Source organism: Eschrichtius robustus, chromosome 17 (assembly GCF_028021215.1).
Source record: "Eschrichtius robustus isolate mEscRob2 chromosome 17, mEscRob2.pri, whole genome shotgun sequence".
NCBI classification, from domain to species: Eukaryota; Metazoa; Chordata; class Mammalia; order Artiodactyla; family Eschrichtiidae; genus Eschrichtius; species Eschrichtius robustus.
Window position 1 is genome coordinate 15,361,899 of NC_090840.1, and position 20,638 is coordinate 15,382,536.

Consider the following 20,638-nt stretch of genomic DNA (forward strand, 5'->3'; position numbering starts at 1 on the left):
GGACAAATTAGGGGTATTGGATTAACAGATAAAAACTACTGTATATAAAATAGATAAGCAACAAGAATACACTGTATAGCACAGGGAATTATACCCATTATCTTGTAATAACCTACAGTAGAGTATAATCTGCAAAAATACTGAATCACTGTGCTGTATACCTGAAACTAACACAATACTGTAAATCAAATATACTTCAACAATCCTACTTTTTTTTTTTTTTTTTTTTTGGCCACGCCACTGTGGCACGTGGGATCTTAGTTTCCCAACCAGGGAGGGATCAGACCTGCACCCCCTGCAGTGGAAGCATGGAGTCTTAACCACTGGACCTCCAGGGAAGTCCCCAAATATACTTCAATAAAAATAAAATAAAATAATCAATTTAAAGATTTCTAAATCAAAATAAAACCAGAAGAGTATAATCTTGGGAGCAGGAGGTGAGCTTTTTGTCTCTTCTATGACAGATTATCAGTGTTGGATTGGCAGTCCTTTTACAGTTAAATTTATTTCTAATTTTTATTCCACACAATAAGCCAGTGTAACATAAGTTAGTGTGCCAGAATGTGTGTGAATTTTTTAACCTGACTTTGCCACAAAAGTATTATGTTGATACATTCACCCTGAGTGTCCCTCATCTGTCCTTATCCATAAACCTCTATAGCTGAAAGGGAGTGAGGAAGAATATTTAAAAGCAAATGCTTTGCTATACATATATATCATCAGGTGCTCTTCACCAAGTTGGCTATAGAAGAATTTTCTGCTCCTTCTCCATGTCTCCCAGTGATCACAGGGAAAAAGGACATTGATGAGAAATAACCATTTGCTACTCTTTTCTAAAGAGAAGGATACAGAATGTAAGTTTTCTTAAATCAACAAATGTCATATTCTCATTCTATACAATTAATGCATAGAGATTGGAAACAGAACCTTCAGGAGTTAAAAATACAGCACAAAATAATTCTCCCATTGTACAGATCAAGGGCTCCAGAAAACCACGGATGTGTTCAGCCAAGTAACAAGGGCGCGAGGATTAAAAAAAAAAAAAAAAAAAAGCAACCCAGGGCCCAAACTGCATAAGGTCGGGAAAGACCTAAAAGCACAATATGGCTTCCTTCCAGTACCCATCTTTATTTCATTTCTAAAGATTTAGCTAAAACAAAAGATTCTAGGGCTGCATTTCTTAACCTAAAATGCAATCATTTCATATCTGGTCATTTCATTAAATTAAGGGATAGTGACCTTTAGAGTTCGAAGTGAAGTCTATAATAGCTGTCTTTGTTTCTTGCCATCCCCGTGTGACAGAAATGAAAAGGGTGCAATTGTTCAAAAACAAAAAGACAAGCAACCCAGTTGATCATGTTTGTAACTGACTATAGAGTAGATGATAACCAATAATCACCAAAGCTGAGAGCTTTCGAGTATTGTACAAATTTAAGAACTTCATGGTTCAGAATAAAAAAGAATTTTTTACCCTGTACTTTCTCCTTCAGGCTCAGCCCCATTATTCCTCACACATCTCCTAAAGGCCGATATAATTCTTTACTTGGTCTGTTAATATGTCAACGAGGAATATATATAATTATAAACCAGAGCACAACTTTGAAAATTTGGCCATCAAAGTCAGATTTTTTTTTTGAAGTCAATAGTTTTGGCCAAGCACTTAAGATGTGATCCACCATCAGAAAAGACAACGTCTAACATCCAGGTAACAGCCAATTGATTTGTAATTATTTTTTCTAGTTATTGGTATATACACTTAAAATCAAAATTGGGAAACTTCAAGCTTGCATGAACTGAAAACCTTTCCAAGCAGCTGAAATTGCTTTAATTGTTATATGGGGTGACCAAAAAGGAAGTCTTTGCAAACTCATTATCTGCAAATTCATACTATACGTTACCTGCAAATCAAGGTATTTACATAATAAACGCTGTTACTCAATGAAATCAGTTGAAGAAAGAAGAGCTCTATCAAACAACCTCTTTAATGGTTATTATGCTCATCATATTTGGATTATCAATTTTCAAACAATTGGACTCTGATTATAGTCTCTTAATAGCAGAATTACAGTAAATTTAATATCTTCTTTCTCTGTTGGCTCATGAGTCATCACGGAGTGACAGAAATGGAAAGGTGCCGTGGTTCAAAAACAAAAAGACAAGCAACCCAATTAAAAAACCGGCAAGGACTTGAATAGATATTTTTCCAAAGAAGATATACAAATGGTCAACAAGCACATGAAAACATGTTCAAAACCATCAGTCATTAGGGAAATGCAAATCGAAACCACAGTGAGATAGCACTTTACATCCCCTAGGCTGGCAATATATTTTTTTTTTAAGGAAAATAACGAGTGTTAGCAAGGACGTGGAGAGCTTGGAAGCTTCTCTTAAATTGCTGGTAGGAATGTAAAATTGCGTAGCCGCTGTGGAAAATTATTTGGCTGTTACCCAGAAAGTTACAGAAGACCTGTCAATTTCACTCCAAAGTATATACCCAAAAGAACTGAAAGCAGGGAGTCAAACAAATACTTGTACGCAAATGTTCATAGCAACACTATCCACAATAGTCAAAAGGTGGAAACAACCCAAACATTCATCAGCAGATGAATGGGTAAACAAAATGTGCTATATCCATACAATGGGATATTACTCAGCCATAAAAAGGAATGAAGAACTGATACATGCTACAATGTGGATGAATGTCAAAACAGTATGCGGAGTGAAAGAAGCCCGATACAAAAGTTTATATACTCTAATATTTCATGTGTATGAAATATCCAAAACTGGTAAATCTAGGTATAGAAAGCAAATAGGTTGTTGCCAGGATCAGAGGGAAAGGGGAATGGAAAGTGACTTAATAGTTATGGGGTTTCTTCTGGAGTGATGAAAACATTTTGGAACTCCATAGAATTGGTGGTGACACAACAATGTGAATGTATGAAACACCACTGAACTATCCCCTTTAATACAGTTAACTTTACATTGCGTGAATTTCACCTCAACTTTTAAAGAAAGGTACAACACTCCAAAGTGGGATGCATGGACCTCAGGGTCCATGCACAAGGTGATCTCCTACATGCAGGATGAAAATATTTCATTCGTATTTGTGTTTATCTCACCACTTAAAAATTTCTATTTTTGGAATTCCCTGGCGGTCCAGTGGTTAGGACGCCGTGCTTCCACTGCAGGGGTCACGGGTTCGATCCCTGGTTGGGGAACTAAGATCTTGCATGCTGTGCAGTGCGGCCAAATAAATAAATAAATGAATAAAATTTTCCAGTTTTGCGTATGTTTTATAATGTAACAGGAAATTTTTAAAATAAATGTTTTATTTCAGATTTCCAAAGGTATACATAAAATAAGCACCAGCTTTTTTTCTTGCTTTATACTATAAATATGGGTATCATTTCCTTTATGGCTTATTGTATCTACTAATCTCTGTAGCATGTAAATTATTTCTCCATGTAAAAGAATGAAGAGCTCGTTTCCTTTTCTTTGTCAATGTTATGTATAACCTTGAGGACAGAAGTTGATTATGAATGTTATTTCAGTATATATTAAATAGATTAAAATTGTTTTCTCCAAAAAAATGAACATTTTCCCAGTTTTATTGATATATAATTTACATATAACACTGTATAAGTTTGTGTACAGCGTAATGATTTGACTTACATGCATCATGAAATGATGACCGACCGCTATAAGTTTAGTGAACTTCCATCCTCTGATATAGATACAAAATAAAAGAAAAAGAAAAAAAATAATTTTTCCTTGCGATGAGGATTCAGGATTTGCTCTCTTAACAATGTGCACTTATAATATACAGCAGTGTTAATTATATTTATCATGTTGTACATTACATCCTTAGTTCTTATTTATCTTATAGCTGAAACTTTGTACCTTTTGACTGCCTTCATCCAATTCCGTCTCCTCCCACCCCGTTGTAGGTAGGATTTTATTATGGGCCAACTAAATATAATTTCTAAAGTAAAAATATGAACTTTTTGATGGTGTTTGTCAGGAAGTTTTTACTGATGAGGGAGTATAATTCAAAAAATTGGAAATCACTAACCTAGGGTTAGACTTTGAAGTTAGTTAATCCAGGAGGGCTCTGCCTGGTAGGTGCATTGCTTGAGCCAGATGTGTTTAAACATCCAGTATAAAATTTGTCTAAAATAAAATAAAATAAAGTAAAATAAAATAGATTTGCCAGGCTAAAATTATTTGACCTTTCTTTACGTCATAGAGCATGGTGCTTTATTTTTCCAGTTGCCAGTAGCAGATCCAGAATTTTTTCCATGAGAAAAATGCAGCCTTGCCTTCAGGCTTTCTCTGTATCCTCAGGGGAGGGGGTGATCTTCCATCTAGGCCTGGGTCTGCATCTGCATGGAATGAGAGGGTGGGAGTTCCCTCCACTGCTTTTTTTTATTTAATAAATTTATTTATTTAATTTATTTATTTTTGGCTGCACCGGGTCTTCGTTGCTGTGCGCAGGCTTTCTCTAGTTGTGGCGAGCGGGAGCTACTCTTTGTTGCGGTGCGCGGGCTTCTCACTGCGGTGGCTTCTCTTGTTGCGGAGCACGGGCCCTAGGTGCCCGGGCTTCAGTAGTTGTGACACACGGGCTCAGTAGTTGTGGCTCGCAGGCTCAGTAGTTGTGGCGCACGGGCTTAGTTGCTCCGCGGCATGTGGGATCTTCCCGGACCAGGGCTCGAACCCGTGTCCCCTGCATTGGCAGGCGGATTCTTAACCAGTGAGCCATCAGGGAAGCCCTCTCAAATGCTTGAATGGCCTTACACCGAATGGCCCTGCTGCTAATAACACCCACCCATGAGGTCTGCTCTCCTGGCACCCGTTAGGGACCCAACCTCCAATTCAATGCCCCTGACACATAGTCAAAGGCTGGCTCAGAGAAATGGGATCTACTTAGAGAATTTTCTGAAATATACGGAGCCCTTCAATTCTGCTCTGACAGTCCACATTTTCTCCATCGGCCAGAGCTTCTGAGAATGGAGAATGGAGACCACACCCTTTGGGCCTATTTGCTGGTGTTCTGCCACCAGCTATGTGGAGAGATATGCTAAGAAGGAGCTCTAAAAATCAAATTATTTTATTTTTATGCAAATATACTTGGGGATGCCTGGAGGAATGGCATTCAGGTGGAGCTCAGAGCAGTGTGTGCAGGCTTGGGGAGGGGCTGCCTGGATGCTTAAGGAATAGCAAGGAGCCAGAGTGATCCAGAGTGAGCAAGGGAGACAGTGGCAGGAGCAAGGTCAGAGGGCATGGGAGTGAGGTCAGAAGGCATGGGGGTGAGGTCAGAGGGCATGCGGGTGAGGTCAGAGGGCATGGGGCAGGTTTTGTAAAAATAGCAAAACAAAGAACAGTTTACATACAGACAGTGGGGAAAGCTGTAAGAATTGGTACTGTACTGGAAAGTCATTAAGAAGTCTTTTTAGCTCTTTCTTTTTGCAGTCATCACTGAAGCATCAGTGGCCAAAATGAATTTGAATCCTCTTGTGACTTCTGACCAAAGCAAGCGCCATAAAAGGCATTTCAGTGCACCTTCCCATATTCGCAGGAAGATTGTCGTCCCCTTTTTCCAAAGAGCTGAGACAGAGGTACGACCTTCGATCCACGCCCGTCGGGAAGGACGATGAAGTTCAGGTTGTGCGAAGGCCCTAGAAAGGGCAGCGAATCGACATAGGGCAGGGTTACAGAAATATGTCATCTACACGGAACGAGCGCAGCGGGAGGAGCTACAGGTATAACTGTCCATGTGGGCGTTCACCCAGCAGGTGGTTAATATCACTCCACTAAACCTGGACAAAGACCCCCAAAAAATCCTTAAACATAAAGCCAAATCTCGCCAAGTAGGAAAGAAGAGGGCCACTCTAGGGAAAAAACAATTGAGAAGATGTAGGAATAGAGTAATCTTATACACAAGTTTCATTAAAAACTTAAAATGAAGGAGGGAAAGAGAGCCATTTATGACATAATCAATCTAAAACAATAACGAAAATGGAAAGGTTATTATGCGTCCCACACTCCTTTATTCCACAAATATACAACGAGTCCCCACCATGGGCTAGGCTCTACTCTAGGTACTGGGGACACTTTAGCAGACAAAACAGGCAAAAACCCCTGCCCTCGTGGAGCTGACATTGTGATGGGAAGAGAGGACAATAAATATCCATGAATGTTCCGGCTACATTGAAGATGATAAGTGCAATGGGAAAAGGCTGTACAGATAGGAGGATCAGAATGGGTCACACTGATGGGACTTCCCTGGTGGCACGGTGGTTAAGACTTTGTACTCCCAATGCAGGGGGCCTGGGTTCGATCCCTGGTCAGGGAACTAGATCACACATGCATGTCACAGCTAAGAGTTTGCGTGCCACAACTAAGGAGCTCAGGAGCCGCAACTAAGACCCAGGGCAACCAAATAAATAAATAAATAAATGTTTTTTTTTTTTAAAAAAAAAGAAAGAATGGGCCATACTGAAAGCAAGACAATTGGGCAAATACTTGAAGGAAGTGAGGGAGTGAGCCAGGAAGGTATCCCAGGGAGCACTCTATGCAAAGGCTGATGGGGAGCGTGCCTGGCAACCAAGCAGCCCCAGTAGAGAATAGTGGGAACGGGCAAATTACGTAAGGTCTTGCAGGCTATTGGGAGGATTTCTGGCAACACCAGAAGCTAAGAGAAAGGGATGGAACAGATTTTCCCTGAGAGCCTTTTTTTTTTTTTTTTTTTTTTTTTTGTGGCCTCGCCGCATGGCATGTGGGATCTTAGTTCCCTGACCAGGAGACCAGGAATCAAACCTGTGCCCCCCGCAGTAGAGTCTTAACCACTTGACTGTCAGGGAAGTCCCTCCCTCAGATCCTTAGGGATAGCATGACTCTGCCAACACCTTGCTTTTGGACTTCTCACCTCCAGGGCTGTGAGAGAATACATTTGTGTTGTTTTAAGGCGCTCAGTTTGTGGCACTCTTTTGTGTCATTAGGAAACTAATACAGCGACACCAGAATTTATTTCACCACTTCCCTATTTCTATACATTTAACTTATTGCCATTTTTTCCCCACTGCACACTATCACAGGGCAAGAAAATCCTGACCTCGGGGAAAAGTGGTGGCTAACATTTACATATGACTCACTATGTGCCAAGTACTCTCTCTATACATATTAACTCGTTTAATTCTCATAACAGTTCTATCACATAAGTACTGTTATTATCGCCCCCATTTTACAGATGAGGACACTGAGGCACAGAGGTCAAATGCCTTGTTCAAGATCATGTGACTAATGGGATAGCAGAGCAGGTTTCTAACCCAGGCAGGCTGGCTCCAAAGTTTGAGGGTTGACCACTTATTAAAAAACATTGGGGTAAACCCAGTATTCATTGCAGCACTATTTACAATAGCCAAGGCATGGAAACAATCTAAATGTCCATCGACAGATGAATAGATAAAGAAGATGTGATACATATATACAATGGAATACTACTTAGCCATAAGAAAGAAGGAAATAATGCCATTTGCAGCAACATTGATGGACCTAGAGATTATCATAGTAAGCGATGTAAGTCAGGGACTTCCCTGGCGGGCCAGCAGTTAAGACTCCACGCTTCTACTGCAGGGTGCGCGGGTTCAATCCCTGGTCAGGGAACTAAGATCCTGCATGCCGCATGGCGCAGCCAAAAAGTGAAAATCAAAAACAAAAACAAAAAAACTAAGTGAAGTAAGTCGGAAAGAGAAAGACAAATATGATATCACTTACATGTGGAATCTAAAATATGACACAAATGAACTTATCTACAAAATGGAAACAGACTCACAGGCATAGAGAACAGACTGTGGTTGCCAAGGGGGGCTGTGGGGAAGGGATGGCCTGGGATTTTGGGATTAGCAGATGCAAACTATTATATATAGAATGGAGGGCTTCCCTGGTGGCGCAGTGGTTAAGAGTCTGCCTGCCATTGCAGGGGACACAGGTTCGAGCACTGGTCTGGGAAGATCCCACATGCCACGGAGCAACTAAGCCCGTGCACCACAACTACTGAGCCTGCACTCTAGAGCCTGCAAGCCACAACTACTGAGCCCACGTGCCACAACTACTGAAGCCCATGCGCCTAGAGCCCGTGCTCCGCAACAAGAGAAGCCACCGCAGTGAGAAGACCGCGCACAGCAACAAAGACCCAATGCAGCCAAAATTAAATTAATTAATTAATTAATTTAAAAAAAGATAGGATGGATAAACAACAAGGTCCTACTCTATAGCACAGGGAGCTATATTCAATATCCTGTGATAAAACATAATGGAAAAGAATATGAAAAAGAATGTATATATATATGTTTAACTGAATCATTTTGTTGTATGGTAGACGTTAACACAACGTTGTAAATCAACTATACTTCAATAAAATACATTTTAAAAATATACTGCGGTAAAAAAAAAATCTTTCCCACTAACGTTTGTAGCAAAGGTTCCAATTTATACACATGCAACTGAAAATTATAATAGAAAGCCCTGTTCCTAAATTAAAGCCCAAAATGAATCTGGCGAGAGAGCAAAAACACAGTGACCCGTAGACAGTTTAGGGGAGAGGAGAGTCCCACAGGATGGAAGGTCGAGGACACGCCAACCAGCATGATCATCCGCAATACCTCTCTCTCTGATTAGATGCTCCCAGACAATCTTCTGATTGTATTTTGGTTTCCCATGTACATTTGCCTATGGAGGGAAAGTGCTATAATCCACAAACATGACGCCTAGTGCTGTGACAGGTGTACTTCTCATTGTAAATTAAGAAGTTGGCAGGAATTCCCTGGTGGTCCAGTGGTTAGGACTCTCCAGGCTTCCATTGTGGGGTCATGGGTTCAATCTCTGGTTGGGGAACTAAGATCCTGCGTGTTGCAGGGTGTGGCCAAAAAACTAAGTAAATAAATTTAAAAAGAAATTTTTAAGCGTGGGAGGGTACAGTAAAGACCCAACACAGCCATAAATAAATAAATAGATAGATAGATTTATTTATTTTTTTTTAAAAGTGTGGGAGGGTATTCCGAAACAGGTTTTGAACTGTTTCCTGCAGTTCCAACGCTATCCTTCCTATTGAGCTTACTCCATGAGACTGAGGGTGCTGAGAAATGCATGTGTGTATCGAACAGAAAACAAAGTAGAGGAATGAGCTATAGATCACTTAACCATGAAGCAACGGGAGTGAAGTTTCAGTCATTAAACATGTTATGGAATAGCTTCAGAAAGCTGCCAAGGGATTTGTGAGCTCACTCGTAACTGAAAAGTGCTTTGTTAAGTGAGTTTTCCATTGCTGTAACAAGGAGGAGTCGCTGCTTATCTTATTTTGGAAAAAGAACAAGAAAATGTAAAATAAAATCTGAGTCCCACTGTCATCTTTCTTGAGATGCTTTTTTCCCAAAGGTATTCATTTTCCAACTTGCTGCCATATCAACCAGAAGAACAAAATGGTAGAGTGAGTTCCTAAGATCTCCTGTAATGACCTGCTTTCTATGGTTATGGAGTTATCCAAATGATCTATTATGTTGTGTGTTTCTTTTTTGTCATATTTATTTATTTGGCTGCACCGGGTCTTAGTTGCGGCACGTGGGCTCTTCGTTGCTCCGCGCGAGATCTTCATTGTGGCACGCGCGATCTTTTCAGTTGCGGCATGCGAACTCTTAGTTGCGGCATGTGGGATCTAGTTCCCTGACCAGGGATCAAACCCAGCCCCCTGCCTTGGGAGCACAGAGTCTTAACCACTGGACCAGGGAAGTCCCTGTTGTTTTTTTTTAATTATATTATTTTGTAGTCTGTGTAATTATATTTCTTTTTTTTTTTTTTTTTAACCGCTCTGTGCAGCATGCAGGATCTTGGTTCCCCGACCAAGGACTGAACCTGGGCCCCAGCAGTGAAAGCGCCAAGTCCTAACCACTGGACCGCCAGGGAAATCCCCATAATTATACTTCTTAATCCAATGACAAAAAATTAGTTTAGTAATTTTCACTGCAATGAATATACAATGGAGCATAATTCTTCTAGAAAAACTACAGCCCAACAGGATATGCAGGATGATGTTTTCACTGTTCTAAATCCTGAAGAAGCTGAAAAGAAGAAAAGGAAAATAAACCAAGCCTGCACGTTTTCTCTGTTCTCCTGGGGAACTAAAGCTCTGGGATGGAGTCACCGAAATTTAAAATGGCCTTTTTCGTGTCACGAACTATAACTGTCACCACCACCACCTCTGGATATCCACAAAGACCTTGCCTGGTGAAGCTCTGGACCTCCTTCTCAAAGTAATCTTGTTAATTGTATAAAGTACAGAACATTACCCCAAAAAACCAATGATATTAAAGAAAACCCTATTCAAGTATAGTCTGTGGATAGAACTAGGGGATCCATGAAGTTGCGTAGGATAATAAGTACATTTTTAGTTTCACTAATCTCTAATTGAAATTTATCACTTTCTCGCATGGCAAGTGTAGGCAACAAAAGACGGCAGTATAATCATCACCAGAGACTGTTACTAAGGGAAACCACAGGTTTTTTTTAATATCATAATATCATTGTTGTATACATCTTGATATGTAATTTATATATAAATTTTATGTAACAGTAGATATGAGCATAATACTTTGAAATTTCTGCAATTATTCTGCAATAGATCTGCTGCTAAATCTTGTTATCCAATGTATTAATAAAGAAGCTAATACACTGGGGAATTCCCTGGCGGTCCAGTGGTTAGGACTCTGTGCTTCCACTGCAAGGGGCACAGGTTCGATCCCTGGTCAGGGAACTAAGATCCCACATGCCTCAGCCAAAAAAAAAAAAAAGCTGATACATTAATATATCACAAACTTTTAAAATATTTCAATAAGTATCTCAACATAACTATCTTCTCTTGTAATCTTATTATTACATATTTCATTTACAGCAAAATATACAGACCTTAGAGGTTAACTCATTTAATTTTTACATATATATCTGTAACATATATATAACCACTGTAACCACTACTTAGTTCAAGAGTTCAAGATATAGAAGATTTTTATTGCCCCAGAAGGTTTCTCTATGTTCCTTCCCAGTCAATAACCCCCTCAGTAACCACTATTCTATTTTCTACCACCACAGCTTAATTTTGCCTGTCCTTGAACTTCATATAAATGGAATCATATAGCACATACTCTTTTGTGCCTGATTTCTTTGAGTTAACATGTTTTTGAGATTCATCCACGTTGTCGTATCACTAGTTTTTAAATTTTTCATGGCTATATAGTATTTCAATATATGAATATTCCATCATTTATTTACTTAATCATTTTAGATAGACATTTGTGTTGATTCCAGTTTGGAATTAGTATTTATAGAGCTGCTATACACATTACGGTAGGGACTTCCCTGGTGGCGCAGTGGGTAAGACTCCACACTCCCAGTGCAGGGGGTCCAGGTTCGATCCCTGGTCAGGGAACTAGGTCCCACGTGTATGCCACAGCTAAGAGTTTGCATGACACAACTAAGGAGTGCGGGAGCCGCAACTACCCAGCGCAACCAAATAAACAAATAAATATTAACAACAACAAAAAAAGAAACTGCCAGCTTGACAAAGCAATTGTAGGATTTTACACTCCCACCAGCCATGTAGGAGTGCTCTAGTTGCTCCTAGTCCTTGCCAACACTTGGCATTGTTAGCCTTTTTACTTTTATCCATTGTAGTGGGTGTGTGGTGGTATTTCATTTTGATATATATAATATATATGTAAATATATTATATTATATTGATATATATTTTAATATATATTTTATGCCTTTGAAAACATTCTGAGCAAGGGGTCATCACACACACACACATACACAATTTAAAGACCTCTGTAAGAATATTACTTTCACAAATTCCTGGAACCAGTAGAATTTTTCCCCCCAGGCAGCCATGAACATCTGAAGAAAAATTTTATTGTGCTAGAATCCACACTGTTGTATAGTTATAATAGTACACTAATTTGAAATAAAATATTAAAATATTATGCTAGTCTATCAAGCTGAACTACTTCAGGATAAGACAAGGTCCCTGCTCCCTGGGGAGATTCTAATCCAGTAGGAAAAATAAAAGATGTTTTGGTCCTCAACTAAATCAAAGAATACATGTCTCTTAATTTGATGGTTTTACCAGACCTAAAGTATCAAACAACTTGACATGTGCAAATCAAAACAATTCCACTTTTTAACTTCTAATCTATTGCAGTATATTTCAATTTTTAGAAGTTAAATGATAAAAAAATTTAACTTATATTTCTTCAAAATACCCACCTATTTCTTTCCATGCCCATCAAGGAAAATTGGTGGATGAAAGGAGCTATCACACTCAACTGGGTGATTGAAGAGCATTTAATAAAGGGACTATGTACAAAGTGGAGGGAAGAGTTCAAGGAAAATAAAGTATAATACAGCATCCTGCTGCAAGTAGTAGGAGGTGGGAGGAGGTGACAAAGGAGGGAGAGGGAGCCGTCTCCGGAACCCAGAAAGGGTAGCTGTATGGCCAGTGTGGTGGACAGACTCTCACATGGTCCCAATAGTGCCACCTCCTGGAACCCATGCCCTTGTGTAATCCCCTTGCCTTGAATATGGCAGGACCTATGACTCGCTTCTAACTCATAGAACATGGCAAATGCAAGGGGATGTCATTTCTGAAATTACGTTATATAAGGTGAACGCCCAGTTCCTTCCCATACTGGCCTTGAAGAAGCAAGCTGCCATGCGGTGACCATGGAGAGGGCCACATGGCAAGGAACTAGGGCAGTCTCTGGCCGACAGCTAGCAAGACACTGAGTCCCTCGATCTGATAGCCTCCAAGGAACCAAGTGCTGCCAAGAACCATGTGAACTTGAAAGCAGATCCCTCTCTGGCCAAGCCTTAACATGAGGCTGCAGCCCTGATGACACCTTGGTTGCAGCTTTGCAGAGGACTCCGTTCCGCTGCTGCCATGGATGCCTGAGCCACAGAAACAGTAAGATAATAAGTGTGTGCTGCTTTAAGTCACTAAGTTTATGGTGACCTTGTTGCACAACCGTAGATACCTGATGGAGATAGAGATAGCAGATAGTACCTGAGCCTTCAGTAGAGGATGCAGACCACCCATGGCACCACACAGGGACGGGGGCAGGGGAATAAAGACCCCAACCTCACACCCCTCCTACTGGAGTTCCCAACTGGCCAAACAAAACGGCACCGGGAGAGAAGGGAGCCTCTTCCTGTCGTCCATACAGGTCATCCTCCCAGGGACAGAGTGAAAAATAATGGACAGTGAACTTGGAGGAGCAGATGGAAGATCAAACAGCACAACGACTTCACCAAACTTTGTTTTTAAGGCTTAAATACTTGGAGTTCACTAGTGGCGCAGTGGTTAACTGCCTGCCAACGCAGGGGACACGGGTTCGAGCCCTGGTCCGGGAAGATCCCACATGCCGCAGAGCAACTAAGCCCGTGCGTCACAACTACTGAGCCTGCGCTCTAGAGCCCACAAGCCACAACTACTGAGCCCGCGTGCCACAACTACTGAAGCCCGCGCGCCTAGAGCCCGAGCTCCGCAACAAGAGAAGCCATGGCAATGAGAAGCCCGCGCACCGCAACAAAGACCCAACGCAGCCAAGAATAAACAGATAGATAAAAAGACTAAAATACTTACTTTTTAACTGATAAGAACACTTATCCATAGTCAAATTAAATGCATGAATGATGCCTTTGATAACACAATCATATGTTAAGCTGTGTGTGCAGAGTCATCTATGTGGTCATATTTTTTAATTTATTTTTTTATTTTTTAAATATATATATGGTCATATTTTTTAAAACTTTTAAACATTTATTTTATTTTTTACCTTTTTTATATATAAGGTCATATATTTATCTTAATTTTATTTATTTATTTATTTTTATATTTATTTTTGGCTGTGTTGGGTCTTCGTTTCTGTGCGAGGGCTTTCCCTAGTTGCGGCAAGCGGGGGCCACTCTTCATTGCGGTGCGCGGGCCTCTCACTATCGCGGCCTCTCTTGTTGCGGAGCACAGGCTCCAGACGCGCAGGCTCAGCAGTTGTGGCTCACGGGCCCAGTTGCTCCGCGGCACGTGGGATCCTCCCAGACCAGGGCTCGAACCCGTGTCCCCTGCATTAGCAGGCAGATTCCCAACCACTGCGCCACCAGGGAAGCCCCATATTTTTATTTTAAGTTAGAGTTTCATTATATTATATTATAAAGGCACCTTGCTTTTCAAGAATTAAATAGAAAAGACAATGACTATATCTTGAAAAGAAAATAAATTTAGGTAATCCTACTAGTTAACAATTTAAAGGATAAGTTCTTTAATATAAATGTAGATTTTAGAATTTCTGTCACATGAAATGCAAGGTATTTTAAAAGCTAGTATTCGTGCTCCTAACTGTGTTGTTTTAGAATGTAACTGAAAGTTACATTTAAAAAAAAAAATCCAAAAAAGTTCTTTTTCTTCTGCAGCTGTCATGAAATGATGTTTAGCTGAAAACACTTCACTACCCACTTTGGTGAGGTGATTCCAGGCTCTAAGCTTTAAATCCATTATTAGTGGGATTATGTAGCGTTTCTTAATAATCCACAGTAATTTATAAATCAAATGGGGAAAAAATTGCAGTGAGAGGACTTCAAAAACCTTCTAAAAAGTATCAATAGGGTAAATTGCTTTTGATTTCAAATTGCTTCCCCTTCTCTCTGAGAAGTAAATGAGGAATACAAGCTAAAGTTAACATCTGTAATTTACTTGAGAGGAAACTGTCTAATAACTCAATCAGAAAAAATCACCTGGCTGTTCCTTGGAACTGCTCAGAAATGGTTTCTTTTCAATCCGAGGAGAAATCGTCTTATTAGATAAAGGTACCATGCGGAGAATGAGATGTGGTCAGAAAGAGAAATGTCCTGTGAGAGACTTGAGGAGTCACCTGCAGGATTCTGATCATGGAAACGCTACCCTAGTTAAATCAGAGCATTGTCTGAAGTAAAAATGATAGTAAGGAAAATGAATGCGTTGTTCTAAAGATGCTCAGCTCTCAAAGATTCTTTTTAAAAAAGAACAGAGAACTTGATTGGTTAAGTAGTAAACTTAAAAAAAAAAAAGTCAAAAGGAAAATATAAAGAAAACTGGCTCGCAGCTTTAGGAGAGAGCATATTGTTCTCTTAAGAAGGTGTTTCTGAGCCTGGGTGGCTCTCTGTTAATACAGAGGAGTAATACCTTGAGGAAACAGTGTGTGGTACTTCACCCCAAAATCACCATGAAAATTACCTTCCTGACGTTCATTTGGGCAAAAATAATCCTTCGTTAGATTTATGTTTTCAGATGTTGGAATACTAAATTAGGCAACTGTCTTACTAATAAGCCACCTTGGGTATTACCTGTGCCTGCCCTACTCAGACCAGTGGTTCAGAAAAAACGGGAAATGGGGGCAGTGCTTGTGGGTCTTTGATAATGTTGGTGGCAAGATCAAGAGCCACAGGGCAGTTCTGGAAGATGCAATTGAAATGCCATCTTCATAAATAACAAGGGAAATAAATCTTCTTAACAAGAACATCTGAACATTGAAGTTCAGCTTCCCTAGGCTCTCGGAGACTATTGAGTTCGTTTCCCAGGGCTGCTGTAACAAAGTCCCACATACTGGGAGGCCTAAAGCAACAGAAATGTATTCTTTCACAGATCTGGGGGCTAGAAATCCCAAATCCAGGTGTCGGCAGGGCTGCATTCCTTCCTAAGTGTCTGGGGAAGAATCCCAGCCTCTTCCAGCATCTGGTGGTTCCAGGCAACACTCCAATCTCTGCCTCCTCTTCACGTGACCTTCTGTGGCTTCTCCTGTCTCTTAGAAGACACTTGTCGTTGGATTTAAGCCCCACCTGGATAATCCAGGATGGTCTCATCATGAGATCCTTAACTTATTTACATCTGCAAAGACCCCTTTTTCAAATAAGGTCACAATCACAGGTTTTGGAAGTTAGGACAGAGCATATCTTTTGGTGGGGGGGGTCCCCATTCACCCCACCACAACTAGTGAGTCTGAATATTTACTCCTTTGGATGTTAAATATCTCATCCTCAAGATAAAGTGATGACAAATCACAGCAAAAAACAAAGGCTAATTTATTATAGGAGGCACCAGGGAGACACTAGGGCAAATGCCTTGCTTACACATTGACTTGGATGTTCTGCGTAGGTCTTTCATGGTTATTTGTTAGAAACCCAAATCCTGTAGGTTAATGATAACTGGAGCAAGCCATGATAACCAAAAGTTAATTTATTTTATTTTTAATAATTAATTAATTAATTAATTTGGCTGCATCGGGTCTTAGTGGCAGCATGCGGGATCTTCATTGTGGCATGCAGGATCTTTCATTGCGGTACATGGGCATCTCTCTACTTGTGGTGCATGGGCTCAGTAGTTGGAGCATGTGGGCTTAGTTGACCCGTGGCATGTGGGATCTTAGTTCCCCAACCAGAGATCGAACTGGCGTCCCCTGCACTGGAAGGTGGATTCTTAACCACTGGACCACCAGGGAAGTCTCCCCAAAGTTAATTTAAATGAAGAATCTTTGGTAAAATCTCTTTCCTTGGCTCATCTTTTTAGGCTCCTGTCCCTTTGTGAGCCTCTGCCCAAAGCACCTAAATGCCCACCACTCCCTGAGCACTGAATTGCATTTCAACTTATAATCAGGTTCCTCAAGCTCAACAGACATAATATTTGACCAGTTTCACTTCCTACATCCAACCCCATAACTACCACTCAGCTGCTGGACATGCCACTTTCCAACCTTCAAACCTTCTGATTGGGTCTCTATTCGATAGTGCTTTCATTCACTCATAGCCATGTGTTCATTAGGTAGCCAAAGTCACAGAGCTGCTTAGTCAGACGACATCTGTATTCAAAGTTCAAGCTTGAGTCAATAATATCATCATATTAAATGAACTTGTTTTTAACTCAGAGTGTTTCTAACGCATGGGGTCCTGCGTAGTAGCTATTCCTGCTTTAGTCTTAGGCTGCCCTTTTTAGCGGATAGTCATCATTTTCTTTTTGGCTGCCCGGAGGACTGGAACGTCCTCTCTACATATTAAGTAATCCCCCATGTTATGAGACAGAGCCCCCTCCTATATATATACACAAACACTCCCCTTTCCCAGTCCCTTGGAGCAAGGGCCTGGGTCAGACCTAGCTTCTACCAACAGACCCAGCTGCCAGTGATTTTAAATTTCAAGATTTAAATGGGGAAGCAGGAACAAGACCATTATGAAAAGGGTGGTGGCCTCAGCAGGCCCTGCTACATACTTTGGAGGGTCCAGTACAAAATGAAAGTGTGGGGTTTCTTGTTAAAAGGGCAGGAAAAAAGTGCCATTAAAAATACTAAAATAGGGCTTCCCTGATGGCTCAGTGGTTGAGAATCTGCCTGCCAATGCAGGGGACATGGGTTCAAGCCCTGGTCTGGGAAGATCCCACATGCCGCGGAGCAACTAAGCCCGTGCGCCACAACTACTGAGCCTGTGCTCTAGAGCCTGCGAGCCACAACTACTGAGCCCGTGTGCCACAGCTACTGAAGCCCACGCGCCTAGAGCCCATGCTCCGCAACAAGAGAAGCCACCGCAGTGAGAAGCCTGCACACCGCAACGAAGAGTAGCCCCCGCTCTCCGCAACTAGAGAAAGCCAGCACACAACAACGAAGACCCAACACAGCCAAAAAAAAAAAAAAAAAAAACGAAAATATAAAGCTTTCTCCTTTAAAAATACCTATTACATATAAAATGTAATAAGGGTAATAGTGATACATGAGTAAAAGCAAATTTAAAATTGCAAAAAAAAAGTATTTTTGGTTATAATTTTATAGGCACAATAAATAATAATACCTTATTAATGTGATATTTTGATCGATCATAAGATTTTTCTGGCTCACGTTTCTGCAAGTAAAGGCTGATTTCAAAATTTGTACTCTTTCAACTTCATTTTCAGTTGCTATAATTGAAAGTCACACTTGGCATATGCAAGATCACAAATAATTTTGGATAATTTTTCTTTTTAGAAGGACTTTTCTACTGATGTAACTGTTACCGGCGTTGTTAAAAGTATTTTTTTAGGCTGTGGCAACATTGGGATAAACTTCTGGTAAATTATTTCCGAATATAAATTTTAGCACATGGATAAGTGATGATTCTCATGGAAAAATTTTTCTAAAAAGATGTAGCTCTTCATACAAATCAGTCGGTGTAAATCTAAATTTAATTTTAAATGCAAATGTATACAATGGCATTTTAATGCTTCCCCTGACATTTCCTGTAACTCATGGAGGTTTACAAGAAACTGAAAGTGGCTTCATGATTTGTACATAATTCCAGTCGCCTGTTTCTGCATTCTGTCGCTGAATCTTCAATTATAAGAGAAAAATCAAGTTTAAAATTGTCTTCTTCGTTAATAATTGGCTCAGCGGAAGCAGCACATAAAAAGAGTGTTCTTTTCCATCAAATGTGACTATCTTTAAGTTTAATTTCTATTTCTAAGGCTGCGGATATTGGTTTTGCAACGTTGCAGCAGTTTTCAAAACCAGGGATCCTAAATTCATTGAAGAATTCTAGTTACGCTTTACTGCAATGTCCATGCGTACGCTTTCGCTCTGTAATAATTTACCGACAAAGTTTGCAGGGCAGAGAGGTACTGCAGGGATGGGCTCCGGGGACAGTAGCGCCGAGCACCCCCTCTCTCTTGCTTCTGCTGCTGCCACCATGATCACCAACGCTAATCCGGGCGAATCTGGGAGTCCCCGCCCCCCGCCCGGGACTGGCCCGAGGTTGGCGCGTGCGCACTAGGCGCCGGGTCAGTCCCGCAGCGGCCACACTCTGTTGCCCGCTGGTGGGAGTCCCCGCCGTGCTGCCCGGTTTATCGCCCCATTGTACCATCGGCCGTTACTTACAAAACACAAGTTCCAAGATAAAATTATTAAGAATTTCAAGACGGCAACAGCCTCAGGGCATTAAACGAAGCGTGAGGGCCCTTCCGGGGGCGGGTTGGGGGAGGGGGGAGGAGGTCTCGCATGCCCATAAAGGACCTTGCATCCGTGGTGTCAGCAGGACAGTATGATGCTTGCACCCAGCCTTCACTCTAGAAACATGTTTTAATGTAAGGTGGATTTCAGATGAAACCAAAGGAACTGGGTACTTGTGTCCTTAAAGGTGACGGGGATTCTGCCACTGAGGAGCTGTGTGCCCTTGGGCGAGTGGTTCGACCTCTCTCCGTCATTTGTAAAAGAATATAGCATTGTACCAATGTTAATTTCTTGGCTGTCCTCCTCGTACCTTGGCTAGGTAGGAGATTAACATTGGGGAAAGCTGCCTGAAATAGTTGATGGAAATTATCTATACGGTACTATTTTTGCAGCTCTTCTGGAAGGATAAAAGTATTTCAGAAGCAGATGATTTGGAGGGGAAGGAGCGCCTCCCAGCCGGTATTAGAATCAGAATGCACAGGCGCTGACAAGTCTTGGCTTCTACCCGAGGTTTTGTTGTGAATAGTTGTATGTCCTTGGACACACTGCTTAACTTCTAATCCCTTAACTTCCTGGGGAAAATGTGATATTGAATAGATTCTTAATGTCCGTTCTAGTGTTAAGATGTAAGAACAATTGAAGGGCCTCTAGGGTCTTTTACCTCCTTAGAGCTTACTTAATTTTTTTTTTTTTTTTTAATTCATGCTTCCAACCCTCCCTAGCTGTGTTTTCCTCTTATTTTTTGATCCACTCAGTATATCTTGAGCACATTTAAAGTTAGTACTTACAAATATCCAGGAGTACATTTACAGAAGCAAAGCAGTTTTTACTGTGGGAAGAAGCCCATTTCTAGCATATCAAGTTGAAAGAAAGTGATTGTCACCCAGTCATTTTCAGCTCAACTGGTGTCCCACAACCTTGGCGGCCCACTGAAGTCACCTGGGAATCTTTTAAAACTATGGATGCCACTGCCCACCCCCAGAGATTCTGATATAATAGGTCTGGATGTGACTGGGCCAGAGTCCACTTTTTATATTTGGTGCATTTGTGATATTCATCAAAACCATCACTCCACTGACATTATAATCGATCCTATTAAAGCATAATTGTCTTTTCATAAAACATAAACTGCCTGTATCACATAATCCCCTCTCAAGTACAACTCCCATTTGGTGCAATGTGTACATTATTGCATGGTACAAGAAATGCAATAATGTATACATTGCACCAAATGAAATTGATGTCCTTATAGACACTTTTGTTCATTCAATATGTGCATAAATACATTTGAGATTGTAAGCTACAATGGGTCAGGGAACTAAATTTTTTTGTTACAGCTTTAATGTGATATGATTTATATACAATGCAATTCACCCATGTAAGTTGTACAAGTCAATGGTTTTTAGTATATTCACAGAGTTTCAAGGACCTAAAATTTAACCTTTGTTATACAGGAGAGCAAATGTGAAAGCCCCCAAAATTTCCACTTGATCATGGTAAGCTTTTTATCATTTTTTTTCTCTTGCCAGCCGTGTTATTCTATTAAACCTGCTTAAAGTAAAGAAGGTAATCACCAGTGGTAAACTCATCTTTAATGAAAA

The 20,638-nt window shown here is 40.7% G+C and overlaps 1 pseudogene; it reads left to right on the forward strand.

Annotated features, from left to right (window-relative positions):
* The first annotated feature begins 5,495 nt into the window (after positions 1 to 5,495).
* On the forward strand, positions 5,496 to 5,917 carry LOC137751296 (large ribosomal subunit protein uL24-like; annotated as a pseudogene).
* Positions 5,918 to 20,638: the final 14,721 nt, after the last annotated feature.